Source organism: Chiloscyllium punctatum, chromosome 12 (assembly GCF_047496795.1).
Source record: "Chiloscyllium punctatum isolate Juve2018m chromosome 12, sChiPun1.3, whole genome shotgun sequence".
Taxonomy (NCBI): domain Eukaryota; kingdom Metazoa; phylum Chordata; class Chondrichthyes; order Orectolobiformes; family Hemiscylliidae; genus Chiloscyllium; species Chiloscyllium punctatum.
In genome coordinates, this window is record NC_092750.1 from 73,184,417 (window position 1) to 73,200,738 (window position 16,322).

Consider the following 16,322-nt stretch of genomic DNA (forward strand, 5'->3'; position numbering starts at 1 on the left):
TCTTCAATTAGGTTGTCCACTCTTCAGGATTGTCCTGGTGTCTGCAGGATTTAAAAATTAACCTTTGGTTAATCTGTTGGCCTTTTTGATCTGTCTGAAGTGCCAATACGCTAACAGGCAAGGCATGACATGGATGTTGCAAGCATGCAGGAAAACACTAAGTACTCGAGGTGTAAAAGAACAAGCAAGCAGCTTTGAGAGGCAGCCTGGTCCCATCCATGAGCTGGATGCCTGTCCCTATGTTCACGGTATCCTTTCAGTCCTACTTGATGGGTTCCTGAAAATGGTCTCAATTTCTTAAGTGAGCTGCAAGTTTATTCAAAACATAATTATAATAATTGTGGGCGGCACGGTGGCACAGTGGTTAGCACTGCTGCCTCACAGCGCCGGAGACCCGGGTTCAATTCCCGCCTCAGGCGACTGACTGTGTGGAGTTTGCACGTTCTCCCCGTGTCTGCGTGGGTTTCCTCCGGGTGCTCCGGTTTCCTCCCACAGTCCAAAGATGTGCAGGCCAGGTGAATTGGCCATGCTAAATTGCCCGTAGTGTTAGGTAAGGGGTCGATGTAGATGTAGATGTAGATGTAGGGGTATTGGTGGGTACGCTTCGGCGGGGCGGTGTGGACTTGTTGGGCCGAAGGGCCTGTTTCCACACTGTAAGTAATCTAATCTAATCTAATCTAATACCATGAGGCTTCTGAAGGTTTGATGATTATGGCACGTGAATATCACTGGAGGAGGGGGTGCGATTGCTTGGTGTCATGGATTGCACCCTGAGGAACATGGCGACTCTTCGCAGTTAGCGGTCAGCCTAAGTCACTAGCTGCTTATTGCAGATTTTCAGTGTCTACTGTGTTTTTTGCATGTGATACAATTGGGAATTGCTTATTAATGAGATAGTATGCATTTAATAGGTTGTTAATAATCAATAATCCCCTTTAGTAGTCAGCTTTCCGCTTTCTAGAGAGAATCTCACCTTGACACCTGGGACTTACTTAGAAGATGCAGCCAGTTGCTCACGATGTCCAGATAGGCCTTGGAGAACTTTTAATTGTTCCACATTTCTTGCCATAGCCCATGTCCTTCAGGTACCTATTAGATTCTGTCTATCTCTTTGAGATGTCAAAAATGCCTATTACATTCCCAACTATCTATTTTCAAAAAATAATATTTGAACCACTTTGGTTCCCAATGATTTTCAAATAACTTAAGTCACTTAGGCAGCAGCAGATTGGTGCTACTTAATTTTTTTGTTGTCTCAATGAGTGAAATTACTTGTTTAAGTGATGTATGTAATAGCGTTGCAGTGATTGTAATGAGGTCAGCCAGATGGACCGCATAGAATATGAGTTCTCTGATTAGGGCTGTTAACCTGGTCTAATCAGAGAGCCATGGCTAACAGACATAACCAGGAATGTCAGACATCCTGTAACTCTGAAAGCTGGCTCTGAGGAAACTAGACCAGTGTCAAGTATTATGCATTTGTAAATTAAGTTAAAAATCACACAACACCAGGTTATATTCCAACAGGTTTATTTGTCAAAACTTGGCGTTGTGTGATTTTTAACTTTGTTCACCTTGGTCCAACACTGGCATCTCCACGCCGTGTAAATTAAGGGTGACTTGGTGACAGGGTACTGCCTCTGTGCAGTTATTTCAGGCACTTACTATGTCAGTGTATGAGTAGCACAGACCAGCTAATCACTCATAGCTGTCTAATACAAGAACTTGCATTTGTGCAGCATATTTAGCATAATAAAATTCCCAAGATATGTCACAGTAGCATTATAAACCAATATCTTTATAGAGACATAAAGCAATATTAGGTCAGATGACCAAAAAGTTTCTCAAAGAGACAGAGCTTTTTAAATGAAGAAAATGAGGTTGAGATGTAGAGAAGTGCAAGAAGGGATTTCCCTCAGTTAGGGCCCCAGAAACTGAAGGTATGGAAAAATTAAAAGATACTTAGAATCTGAGTTAAATAGACACACGTATCTCAAAAGGTTCTGGGATTAGAGGCGTTTACGGGGATAGGAAGGGGCAAAGCCATGGATTTATCTGAACAAAGAATAAGAATTTTGTAATTATGATGTTGCTTGACCAGGAGCCAGTATAAAATCAATGAGCACAAGGTGATTGGAGAATATGACTTAGGGTGATTTTTAAAACAAGCAGCAGATTTTTTGATGACTATAAGATAACAAAGAGTCAAATGTGAGAAACTGACTGTAAATGTTGGAATAGTTGATGCAACAGGTGACAAGGGCATGAATGAGACTTTCAATAACCCAGACAGGCAATGTTTCAGAGGTTAAATAGTCACTATGTTTAATGAATTAGCTGGTTCCCCCACTGAGGCCTCTTGATGTTCAGACCCCAGCTGAAATATTGACTTCAATTCTAGGCAAAACATTCCTATGAAATAGTGCAGAATAGATTTACCAGAATGGTGCCAGGGTGAGGTTTTCTGACAAGATGGGAGAACTTGGTGTTCTTCTTCTTAGAACACAGAAGTTTCTGATTTGTCCTGGACAATGTTGTTGAAATGACTAGTGTTAAATATGCCATCACATTTCTGGCTTGTGCCTTGTCGATGGTGGACAGGCTTTGGGGAGAAGTAGGTGAGTTACTCACTGCAGTATTCCTAGCCTCTGAACTGCTCTTGCGGTTGCAGTGCTTACTCATCAGGAGCAAGACCTGGATAAAATCAAGACTTGGACTGATAAGTGGCAAGTAACATTTGTGTCACACAAGTGCCAGGCAATGATCCATAGAGTCATAAAGATCTCCAACACAAAAAGGCTCTTCACCCATCTTGTATTCACTGGTTAAAAATAACATCTAACTATTATAATCCCATTTTCCAGCACTTGGACCATATCCTTGTATGCCTAGGCATTGCAAGAGTACATCTAAATGCTTCTTAAATGCTATGTATTCCCTTGCCTTGTTTGTCCTGCTTAAGTGCATCACCTCACATTTGTCCGGATTGAATTCCATTTGCCATTGATCAGGCAACCAGTTGTTGAATCGTCTGTAAAATTATTAATAAATCCTTCTGCATTCAAATCTAAATTATTTATTTCTCAATCAAACAGCAATGACCCCTGTGGACCCGCATTGGACACAGACTTGCAGTCAGAAAAAGACCACTCAACCAACAAACTCTACTTTTTGCCACTCAGCCAATTATGAATCCTTTTTACCAAATTTCTTTGAATCCCAAAAGCTCACTGCACCTCATAATCTGTTAAAGTATGACTGACAGAGAATTCCCAACTTACACTATTTGAAGAAAAATAATATTAATTTATTCCTTAACTCTAAAAGTGAGCATTAAACAACAAATATTCACAACTCTAACCCCCTCTTTCTCTTAACTGCTTATTATCTGCCTCCAACTCTATAACAATATACTGTTCCAATAAAAATCGGTATTAAAATTACTTCAACTTAGTTTCAAAACCACATTGCGGCTGTTATCTCCTTCTTTTGGCTGTGTCATCTTCTGTCTTTTACTGCAAAGATGTTTCATTTGAAAAAGGTACCTTTGATAGAGAATGTTTTTTGATTGGCAGTCTTTCTCAAAGACAGTTGCTTTCTGTCAATGACAGTTACTCTTCCTGACTTCCAAAATGCGTCTTTTTTTATATACCCCCATCATCGGATCACCTGATTGGCTTGAGGTTGGGAAAAACAATAAATTCAAATTCTATTGGGTTTTAGTAACCTGGGGCATAATTTAAACTGATTGGATAAATTTAAATTGTTGTCACATCAGCAACCAACTCAGGTATCTATTTCACAGCTAAATGTTACACATTTTTAATTTTCCAGTACACTGAAAACTCTCAATGCAAAAGAGCATTCACTCTCTTAAAGGTACAGTACACACCTTCAACTTCATAACATTTACTATCAGGCTCCCATGTAGGACATTATCAGATGCCTTGCTGAAGAACAAGTAGACCATGTCAAATGCATTGCTATCATCTATATACTTAGTCACTTCTTCAAAAAATTCAGTCAAGTTGGTCAGACATGACCTCCACTTAACAAAACAATGTTGACTGTTTTTGATTAATCCCTGCCTCTCCAATTGCAAATTAATTCTGTCCCTCCATTAAGGTTAGACTAACTGGCCTGTAGTTTCATGGTTTATCTCTTAAACTCCCTTCTTGAATAACAGTACCGCATTGGCTATCCTCCAGTCCTCTGACACCTCTCCTGTGGCCAGAGAGGAATTGAACATTTTTGCAAGCGCCCCTTGCATCATTCAACAACCTGGGATGCATTTACAACAGCCCCCGAGAGTTATGTACTTCTAGGCATACCAGACTGATCAGAATCTTATTTCTGTCTGTGCTAATTTTTTTGATTATATCAGAGACCTTCTTCCTGATTTCTATACCCGTATCATCCCTCTCACTCGTGAATATTGATCCAAAGTATTTATTTAGAACCTGACCGACATCCTTTGGATCCAAACACAACTTACCACTGTGGTTCTTAATGGTCCCTACTCATTCCCTCATTATCCATTTAATATACTTATGTACCTCCGACTTGAAATACAATAACACTACCATCACGGATTCTTTTACTATCAATGTTCTGGGATTGCCACTTAACAAGAATTAAACTGGACTGATCATCAATGCTCCTCCGATTCTTTTTTCCTATGAACACTAACGAGTTCTGTTCATAGTTTGTTTAAATGGAAACAGAAATCATACATTGGAGGATGACTGATTGTGTGCTTGGTTTACCCACAGCTGTGGGACTGCGCAGTTTGCAGGAATGTTGCTCATCAACACTGTGAGTCCAAGATAAGGTCAAAGTCAAGGTATCCCACCGAAGGTAATTCACATCCTGACTCCGCAAAGCCAGTCCACTATCTGCAAGGCACAAGTTTGGAGTGCGGTGGAACACTGTCCACCTGTCTGGAAGTGTGAAGACCTAACAACACTCAAGAAGCTAGACATGATACAGCATGAAGCAGCCCACTTGATTGCCACTGCATCCACAAGCCTTCACTGCCACCATAGACGCTCAGTACCTACAAACTTCACTGCACATATTCACCAAATTCCTTAGACAGCACCTTTTAAATCCTTGACCACTACCATCTAGAAGGACAAGAGAAGCTGATATTTGGGAACACATTTTCCTTCAATGTCCTATCCATGCCACTCATCATCCTGACTGAGATATTTCACTGTTTCTTCACTATGGCTGGGTCAACATCCTGGAATTATATTATGGATGTACGTCCACCAAATGGACTGCAGCAGTTCAAATTGGCAGCTCACCATCAGTTTTTCAGGAACAATTAGGGATGAGCAATAAATACTAGCCTATCCTGCGCAGTCCACATGATTGGAGTTAATTAAAATTAAAATATATTTACGTTTTTGGTGAATATATGCAGAAGGGAAGGTTGGTGAGGAGGGTTTGTCTACAGAGTTAGTATGGGTGGAAGTTAGAAACAGGAAATGTACAGTCACTCTATTGAGAGTTTTCTACAGGCCCCCTAATAGCAACAGAGACATGGAATAGCAGATTGGGAGGCAGATTTTGGATAAGTGCAGAGATAATAGGTTTGTTGTCATAGATGACGTTAACTTTCCTAATTTGATTGGAACCTACTTATTTCGAATAGTTTAGATAGAGCAGTTTTCGTCAGCTGTGTCCAGGAAGAGTCACTGATGCAATATTTAGATAAGCTGACGAGAGGGAAGACCGTATTGGATTTGATGCTTGGCAACAACTCATGCCGGGTGTCAGATTTCTCCAATGGTAGAGCATTTTGGTGATAGTGATCACAACTCCCTGACATTTACTATACTCATTGAGAGGGATAGGAGCAGACGGTATGGGCAAGTATTTAATTGGGGGAGGCGGAACTGCAGTGCTATTAGGCAGGAACTGGAGCACCTGAATTGGAAACAGATGTTCCCAGGGAAACTCACGACATAAATGTTTAGGAAGTACATGCTGATAGTGCTGGACACTGAGGCAAGGAAGGAATGTATGTTGAAAGAACCTTAGTTGACAAGGGATGTGGAACATCTAGTCAAGAGGAAGAAGGAAACTTAATTAACATTGAGGAGGCGATGATCTTTGTGTCCTCACTGACCACGGGTGTAGTGCCAGATGATTGGAAGGGGGCAAACGTTATTGCCTTTTTCAAGAAAGGAAACAGGGATAATCCTGGGAATTACAGATCAGTCAGTCAGTTGTGGGCAAAGTATTGGAGAGGATTCTGACAGACAGGATTTAGGAGTACTTAGAAAACCGTAGTTTGATTAGAGATAGTCAGCATGGCATTTGAGGAGCAAGTCATGCCTCACAAACCTTACAGAATTCTTTGAGGGTGTGACAAAACACGTTTTCGAAGGTAGAGCAATGAATGTGGTGTAAATGGATTTTAGCAAGGCGTTTGATGTGGCTCCCCATGGTAGACTCATTCAGAAAGTAAGGAGGCATGGGATACAGGGAAATCTGGCTGTCTAGATACACAATTGGCTTGCCCATAGAAGACAAAGGGTGGTGGTAGATGGAAAGTATTCAGTCTGGAGTTCAGTGACGAGTAGTGTTCTGGGACCTCTGCTCTTTGTGATTTTTAAATATGACTTGGATGAAGAAGTGGAAGGGTGGGTGAGTCAGTTTGCTGATGACATGAAGGTTTGTGGAGCTGTGGATAGTGTGGAGGGTTGTTGTAGGTTGTAATGGGACATTGACAGGGTGCACAGCTGGGCTGATTGGTGGCAGATGGCGTTAAACCTGGAAAAGTCAGAAGTGATTCATTTTGGAAGGTTGAATTTGAATGCAGAATATGGGGTTAAAGGCAAGATTCTTGGCAGTGTGGCGGAACAGAGGGATCTTGGGTCAACATCCTCAGATCCCTCAAAGTTGCCACCCAGGTTGATAGGGTTCTTAAGAAGGCGTATGGCGTGTTGGCTTTCATTGGCGGAGGGATTGAGTTTAAGAGCCACGGGGTTATGCTGCAGCTCCTTCGAGCTCTGGTTAGACCACACTTGGAATATTGTGTTCAGTTCTGGTCACCTTATTGTAGGTAAGATGTGGAAGCTTTAGAGAGAGTGCAAAGGAGATTTACCAGGATTCTGCCTGGAGTGGAGGGCATGTCTTATGAAGAACGTTTGAGGGAGCTGGAGCCTTTCTCATTGAGCAAAGAAGGATGAGAGGTGACTTGATAGAGGTGTACAAGATGTTGATAGGCATAGATAAAGTAGATAACCACAGACTTTTTCCCATGCCGGAAATGTCTATTATGAGGGGGCATAATTTTAAGGTAATTAAAGAAAGGTTGAGAAGAAATGTCAGAGGCAGGTTCTTTACACAGTGGTGGGTGCATGGAATGCCCTGCCGGCATTGGTAGCAGAGTCAGATACATTAGGGATGTTTAAGTGACTCTTGGGTAGACGCATGGAAGATAATACAGTGAAGGGTATGTCGGTTAGTCTGATCTTAGAGTAGGATAAAAGGCCAGCAAAATATCAAGGGCCATAGGGCCTGTACTGTGCTGTACTGTTATGTGTTCTATATTGTGATGCGTTCATGGTTGTACAGTGATCTATTGTTGACTGCATGGGTGATGGGTTTATGCTTATATGCTGATTGTGAGGCTTTGTAGTTCACAGGTTGGCAATTAAGATAAAGACCATTTCAGTTTTTAAGAACAGGTTAGCTACATGATTGAAGGAATGGATTTTTGAGAATAGGAACAAGATTGTACATAGGATCAGAATATAGCTCATGGAGAAGGTCTGTCAGCATTGATTGTAGGGCCAAATTACCAAATTGTTTCTACTTTAACTTCTATGCAATTCATTTTCTCCATCCTATTTTATATTCTCTTTTTTCAAATACAAAATCAATTGTTTTCAAAATTATGTTAAAGTCTCTGCTCAGTAATCCCTTGTTATAAAGCTTTCTTATAAACATCCACCAACAACAGTCCCCAGTCTCAGTCCGCTTATTACTGATTCATTGTTTATTTATTTCTTTCATAATGAGTGCACATCTCTGTTAGATTCTTTCCTTAGCCTTCCATGTTCCATCAAGGCCCAAATGAGAGTCCTTCACTCCTGATCGCCATCTACTTGAAGATACCCACATGGAGATTGATTTGATATACATGGAAAGTCTGTGTTGTGAATTTATCAATGCTAGCTAGCCAGGTTTTCAGATGAGAAGAGCACACTTTAATGGAGACAGAAAGATGTCTCAAATCTGTCAACTGAACCATAGAATCAGCAATAGTCAACATCCCACAAAAGGAGAGAATGGGAAATTTGGCAATAGTTTATTTTAAAATATCATTTCAGATATTATTTGTTTCAGCTATGCTTTGAGCAGAGAAAAGGATTTGCCACTTTCTAGAGGATAGGAAGTGACCGAAATGGTATGATACAGCAAGGCATCCTAAATTGCTTCTCCACACGCAACTCCACACACATTATTTACTGCATCCGCTGCATCCGATGTGGCCTCCTCTATATTGGGGAGACAGGCCGCTTACCTGCGGAATGTTTCAGAGAACACCTCTGGGACATCCGGACCAACCAACCCAACCACCCCATGGCTCAACACTTCAACTCCCCCTCCCACTCCACCAAGGACATGCAGGTCCTTGGACTCCTCCGTCGCCAGACCATAGCAACACGACGGCTGGAGGAAGAGCGCCTCATTTTCTGCCGAGGAACTCTCCAACCACAAGGGATGAACTCAGATTTCTCCAGTTTCGTCATTTCCCCTCCCCCCCCCACCTTGGCTCAGTCCCAACCCTCGAACTCAGCACCACCTTCCTAACCTGCAATCTTCTTCCTGACCTCTCCGCCCCCACACCCACTCCGGCCTATCACCCTCACCTTAACCTCCTTCCACCTATCGCATTTCCAACGCCCCTCCCCCAAGTCCCTCCTCCCTACCTTTTATCTTAGCCTGCTTGGCACACTCTTCTCACTCCTGAAGAAGGGCTCATGCCCGAAACGTCGATTCTCCTGCTCCTTGGATGCTGCCTGACCTGCTGTGCTTTTCCAGCAACACATTTTCAGCTCTGATCTCCAGCATCTGCAGTCCTCACTTTCTCCTAAATTGCTTCACAGCCAATCAGAAACTATACTATGACTCCAAGATTTAGATTACTTAGATTAGATTACGTACAGTGTGAAAACAGGCCCTTTGGCCCACAAGTCCACACTGGCCCGCTGAAGTGCACCCACCCAGACTCATTCCCCTACACCTAACACTACGGGCAATTTAGCATGGCCAATTCACCTAAGACTCCATGATTCTATGATAAATGATCAGATAATCTTTTCCCAGTGATGTTGGTTACGGGACACAGCAGTCAGGAGTCCATAGAGAACTCTCTTGAACCTTTTTGAGTGGTGCCATAAGTTTATTAATATTACTCAAGAGGGTAGACAGAGACTTAGTTTAATGATTCACTCAAAAGACTGCACCTCCGACAGTGTGATCATCCCAGATTATGAACTGAATTCCATTGAGTGGGATTCGAATCCAGGACTATCTCACATAAAAAACAAGAATGCTACCAAGTGAGCCAAGTTATCATCAGGTACTGTAAAGAGACCATGTGAAAGTGACACATTGTAGATCATTCTTTATGGTAATCACAATGCCCAAACAACTGCTAATAGCAGCTAATCCAATATTATGGATAGTTAGCAGAGTTACAATATTGACAATCCTTTTTTTTTCCATGTTTCTACTGTTCCAACCATAACTTTACCAACCCCATAGTTATTTGCATCAATGACACTAATATTTCTCACTAGCAGAATTAAGGGTATTTTCAGTTTAGAATTAAATACATTCACCAACCTACCATCCTTTAAACTGCTGAATGTTTGATTAGGTACTGAATTAATGTATTAACATCTCTGCAGCTATGTAATTCAAACATATTTCTTTGCTCCCTGGTGATCCTCTTCAACTACTTGCTACAATGGCTTTGCTTAATTGTGTGATTCTAAGTGATTATTCATTAAGACAATATGGAATTGAACAAATCAACATGCCAGTAAAGCTAATCTTAACAATTTTCATATAGGTTAAGACAGCAACCAGGATCTTTATTTTGTGTGTGCAGATGATTTAAGTTTGCAACCCCTTATTTCCTCATGGTGATCGGCTAATCCGATGGTCGGGGAGATGCAGCAGCAGCCAGACTGGATTTATGTGTCAAGAATGTGGTATTCCAGATGCAGCAGACCTAAAGGGAATATCCCCAGTAAAATTGAAGATTCCAATGAGTAATTTCACTGCATCTGAACACTCTGTAAAAATCCCTTAACAAGAGAGAATTCAGAGAGTTCAGCTTCTATTAAGTTTTGACAGCTAAAATCCTAGCCTAATTCCAGGGTAACTATTAATCTGACATCCAACTCACCATGCATACCCTCACATCTTAAACCACAGTATCTCTGATTAAACTGCCCGCCAACCCACCACAATCCCATCTACCAAGGGGACCGACACCGCCCCTGTCTCTGGCCTGAACCCACATGACCTGACCACTCCCCTGCTTTCTTGGCTGGACACCCCTGCTGGCTCTGACACCACTCACTTGCCACCGCTGCCAATCCCGATATACCATCCCCTCCCCTCCATCTTGACCTACCCTAGGCATTCCAAAACGTACCTGGTACTCTACTTATTCAGTACCCTAACCCCTTAACCATCTGGCACCTTAATCCCATATTAGCTGATATCCATTTTTGCAACAGCTATTGAAGTGATTATGCTGCTGGAAGAATATAGTATATTTCAAAGTGCAGGGTGTGGTTTGACTTCTCCCAACTATCCTGCACTGTAGGGGAACTGTGTTGATTTAACAGTCTACATTTCTGAGGGAGGCAGGATCAGAATTCCTGGCTAGAAATGCAGATCTCAGTATTAATGTAAAAAAAATTAAAGGAGTGGTAATCTGACTATAGTTGCTATAGTGATTTTGGGGGGCCACTCTTCCCAGTCTGCCTCACTGTGATGCTGACTGCGGGATTCTCTTCCCAGACTCACTGCACTAAACACATGAAATTAACCTCAGAATGCATGTCTTTCTTTTTCATTTCTTTTCAATCCACTTGCCAGTGGAATTAAGCCAACAAAGCCCTTGCTGACTATTTCAGAGAATCTACAGCCCAAGATTTCTGTTTTGCTAGGGATTAACTCACCTCCTATCCTCCCAAAGTATGCCCACTATGTACAACGTTCAAGTCAGAATTGTGGTGGAAACTGACTTCAGCAGCCCTGTCTGGGACAAATCAGCCCATTTGATTAGCATCACATCTAGCACCTTCAAGATTCATTCCCTTCACCACTGACACTTGGTAGTAGCAGTGTGTACAAATTGCAAGATGTATTGTACAAATTCCCCAAGTCTCCTAAAAAAAGCACCTCCCAAACCTGGGGCAGCATGGTGGCACAGTGTTTAGCACTGCTGCCTCACAGCGCCAGAGACCCGGGTTCAATTCCTGTCTCGGGCAACTGTCTGTGTGGAGTTTTCACATTCTCCCCATGTTTGCGTGGGATTCCTCCGGGTGCTCCGGTTTCCTCCCACCGTCAAAAGATGTGCAGGTTAGGTGAATTGGCCATGCTAAATTGCCTGGAATGTTAGGGGTAAATGTAGGGGAATGGGTCTGGGTGGGTTGCTCTTCGGAGGGGGCCTGTTTTCACACTGAAAGTAATCTAATTTATAAAACAAACCCAACAACCACTTTCATCTGAAAGAACAAAGGCAGTAGATACGTGGGAACATCATCAACTGCAAGTTCCCTGCCAAGCCACTCAACATTCTTTCTTGGAAATATACTGCTGTTCCTTCAGTGTTGATGAGTCAGAATCCTGGAAGTCCCACAGTTTATGGTGACATGTGACACCTTAGAATTGGGCAATAAATGCTAGCCTTGCTAGCAATGCCTACAACCCATGAATAATTAAAAAAAAATACATTAATGACTTGAACATGAGTATGAAATTTTCTCTTAACCTCTGTGTTCTAAGGAGAACAACCCCAGCTTCTCCAACAAAGTGTCACAAAACCAATCTGTACCATTTTCTACAAGTGCCTGGCTCAGAATTGAAGACAATACTTCAGCTGGGGTCTAAACATCAAGTGCCAAACCGGGGCATCAGTGGTGGAACCAACTAATTAATTATGGTGTTCAAACTGTCTATTTACACCTACGAGATATTGTTGGAGCTGCACTCATTCAAGGAAGTGAGGAAGACCTCCGGAACAGGTTGTGCGGATCATCCACTTGGCACTTTTGGCTGAAGGTTGTTGCAAATGCTTCAACCTTGACTTTAGTACTGATGTGCTGGATTCCTCCATTATTGAAGATAGAGGATATTTTTGGCAATTCCTCTTCTAGTAAGTTGTTTAAATGTTGGATTCATGATGGATATGACAGCTCTGCAGAGCTTGGGACAGAGTTTGTGAAATTGCTTAGTTATATCACTTGCTGTTTATTCTGTTTTACATGCATGTAGTCCTGTTTTGTGGCTTCATCAGGTTGACACCCACTATAAAATTGCCAACATATCAGCCATCCATGCAACATAATATAATCACAAACAAATTATCTTCTAATCGCCATCACATCAACCTTGCATCATCAGCCACATCACCATCACATAACCACGTCATTATCAACTCACACATTTTAGAAATACAAATTCATTACCACAGAATCACTACTATGTGATAGCATTAAAATACATCACTTTAAGCTTATTAACACAACAACTGTATAATCGTCAACACATAAGTCATTACGCCATAAAAGGAGGCCATTTGACCCATCAGGTTCATGCTGACTTGCTGTAGCATAATCCAGTCAGTCTAATTTTGTTGTTCTTCCCTGTAGCTCTGCAAATCTACTTTCTTCAAGGGCCCGTACAGTCTCTTTTATAAATAAGTTACTGTGACAAGAATGTTGGAATGGAAACAATGAATTTAGGTCATCACCACTCAATATGTTAAAAAGTTCGTTCTTGTAATTTTTCCTGCATCTGTTGCCCCAGATTTTGAATCTATGACCCCTGATCCTTTTAAATCTGACAAATGAGAATAGTTTTTATCAAATCTCCTCCAAATTTCATCTGGTCTAAGGGACCAACCTCATCTTTTCCAGTCCAATATTGTAGCTAAGGTGTCTCATCCTTGGAATCATGACAATTTTTTTTCTGTACAGTCAAGGATCATCATTTCTTTCCTATACTGGATGCAATGCCAGTGTTGTAGCCTAAGCAGAGTTTTATAAGATAGATTATAACCTTAATATTTTGGTACTTGATACCACAGTTATGAAGCCCAAGATCCCACAGCGTTCCCTCAGCGTGCCACTCCTCCTCTGTCCCTGTACACTGTTTAATATATTTTATGCCTTTTTAATGTTGCCCCTCCCTATCCTTTCTGCCAAAATGCATCATCTCACAATTCTTATTAGAATAATCTCTACGGTCTGCCACATCTCGTATTGTGGTCTCATCAGCAAATTTTGAAATTTTACTCTCTATTCCAATATTTAAATAACTTACATGCATCAAAAACATGAGTGTCCTAGCAGAGAACCTTGGGGAAACACCATCCACTGGTCTGAAAGCAACCACATAAAATGACTTAGTATTCCAATGTTATGTTAATTTCTTGTCCAACTTGACAAACCTTCCTATTTTCATGAGCCTCAATTTTGTTAACCAGTTTTTTATGTAGCACTTTGCCAAACATGTTCTTAACATCTAAGTGGCCAACTTGATTGCTTTGCCTTCTTCAACCACTGTTTACCTATTATTTACTTATCTATGCTATTTAACTATGCAAACTGCCTGTATTGCTTGCAAGACAAAGCTTTTCACTGTGCCTCTGTACATGTGATATAAATTCAATTCAATCAAAAATTCCAAATCGATTGGACAAATATGATCAGATACATTCAAATCCATGCTAGATATCCTTTATTTATTCAACTCTCCAAATTATTTTTCTTTCCCCTTGATCATTGTTTCTAACAGCTTATCTGCCAGTGATGCTAAATGGCCTTGGGCTCTTGTTTTTGAGTAATGGTTTAATATCTGTCACTCTACAATCTTCTAGCAAGCCACCTAAACCAGGTGGTCGCCAGTCTAGGCATTCTCAGTTTTGAAGAAGGGTTATATTCAACTAAACTGTTTGTCTCGACAGATACTGTTAGACTTGCTGAGTATTCCTAACACTTCCTATTTTTAGTTCAGATTTTCATTGTCTGCAGCATTTTCCTTAAATTTCAGTGTAGCCAGCTTTTCCTGTACCCCTGCTCTCCACTTTCACCCTGTTCATTATCTCTACCACCCCCACTTCTGTTGATATTTTCTCAGTTTCCTCTTTGCTAGTAAAAACTGATTCAAAGTAGTCATTAGGTAGTTTGGCTAGGGGACAAGATTTAACTTTTTAGGAAGGCAATGCAAAGGGAATGTGAAGGAAAACTTTTTTTTATGCTGCAAGTAGGGATAATCTGGAACTTGCTAAATTAGGGGGTGCTGGAAGCAGAGACAGTAATGATTTTGAAAGTAAGTTTAAATGGACTATAAATGGACTACACCTGTAGTATCTCCCACCCACCCTCCTCCTCTAACCTTCTTAACTACTCTGCTTTTTCTTTTAAGGTAAGGATTTTTATTTCTTTACCAGGGACTAGTTAAAAATTTACTTTGTTTTTTTTTGTGTGTGTATACATCAAGTCCTTACTTAGGGTAAAAAAAACTATAGCAGAGAGGTATCAGAAGGTATTCTAACTCATACTTGTACAAAGTAAGTAATTAACTAACTAAGCAGAGATGGCTGGGCAGGTGATGTGCTGTTGCTGTATGATGTGGGAGCTGGCTGATCCCATTGTGAACGGCAGTGACCACATCTGCAGCAAGTGTTGGTTGCTGGAAGAACTCCGGATCAGAGTTGATGATCTGGAATCTGAGCTTCAAACACTGCGGCACATCCGGGAGGGGGAGAGTTACCTGGATGCTTTGTTTCAGGAGGCAGTCACACCTGGGAGATTAATTAATTCACACTCAGCTAGTGATCAGGCACAAAAGAGTGTGACTGTAAGTGAGGCAGGTAGGGGGAACCAGAGTTCAGGAGTGGAGGAGCCTCAGACCTTGACCTTGTCCAACAGGTACGAGATTCTTGCTCCCTGTTCGGATGAGGAAAAGGGCTCTGGACAGGATGAGCCAACTGACCAAGGCACCATGGTGCAGAAGGCCATTCAAGAGGGGGGAGCTAATAGACAAGTAGTGGTTATAGGGGATTCTGTAATTAGGGGGACAGATAGTATCCTTTGCAAGCCGGATCGGGAGTCTCGCATGGTGTGTTGCCAGGGTGCGAGACATCTCTGACCGGCTTGAAAGGATATTGGAGCGGGAGGGGGAGGATCCAGTTGTTGTGGTCCACGTTGGTACCAACAACATAGGCAAGACTAGGGTGGAGGACCTGTTTGGGCATTACGAAGCACTAGGCAGGAAATTGAAGCACAGGTCCTCAAGGGTCGTAATCTCCGGATTACTGCCCGAGCCACGTGCCAATTGGCATAGGGACAAGAAAATTAGGCAAGTAAACACGTGGCTAAGGGATTGGTGTGGGAAAGAGGGATTCCACTTCATGGGGCATTGGCATCAGTTTTGGAACAGGGGGGATCTGTACCGTTGGGACGGTCTCCACCTGAACCGATCAGGTACCAATGTTCTAGCGAAGAGGATAAATAGGGTGGTCAGTAGGACTTTAAACTTCTGAGTTGGGGGGAAGGGAAAGTGAAAGCGACAGGGAGTATGGAGGTAAATGGAAAGATAAGCAGCAGGATAGCATGTTTTCAGGCGGATTTAAAATTGAGGCAGACTGAGAATGCAGAAAAAAGCAAGGATAACTTAGGACATATGACTTCCAACATCTCTAATGATAAGGAAGTTAGCATTAAGGCACTTTACCTGAATGCTCGTAGCATTCATAACAAAGCCGATGAACTAATGGCACAGATAATAGTGAATGATTATGATGTAGTAGGCATCACAGAGACTTGGTTACAGGGGGGTCATGACTGGCAGTTAAACCTCCAAGGATTTTCAACTTATTGAAAAGACAGGGAGGTCGGCAGAGGGGGTGGGGTTGCCTTGTTAGTTAAGAACAAAATTAAATCTATGGTATTGAATGACATAGCATCGGATGATGTGGAGTCTGTGTGGGTGGAATTGAGGAACCACAAAGGCAAAAAAACCATAATTGGAGTTGTGTACAGACCTCCTAA

The 16,322-nt window shown here is 41.8% G+C and overlaps 1 protein-coding gene across 4 annotated transcripts in view; it reads left to right on the forward strand.

Annotated features, from left to right (window-relative positions):
- The window catches only part of LOC140483931 (voltage-dependent calcium channel subunit alpha-2/delta-2-like), an 839,332-nt gene that overhangs the window by 407,247 nt on the left and 415,763 nt on the right, over window positions 1–16,322 (forward strand). The gene's annotated exons all lie outside the window — the stretch shown is intronic.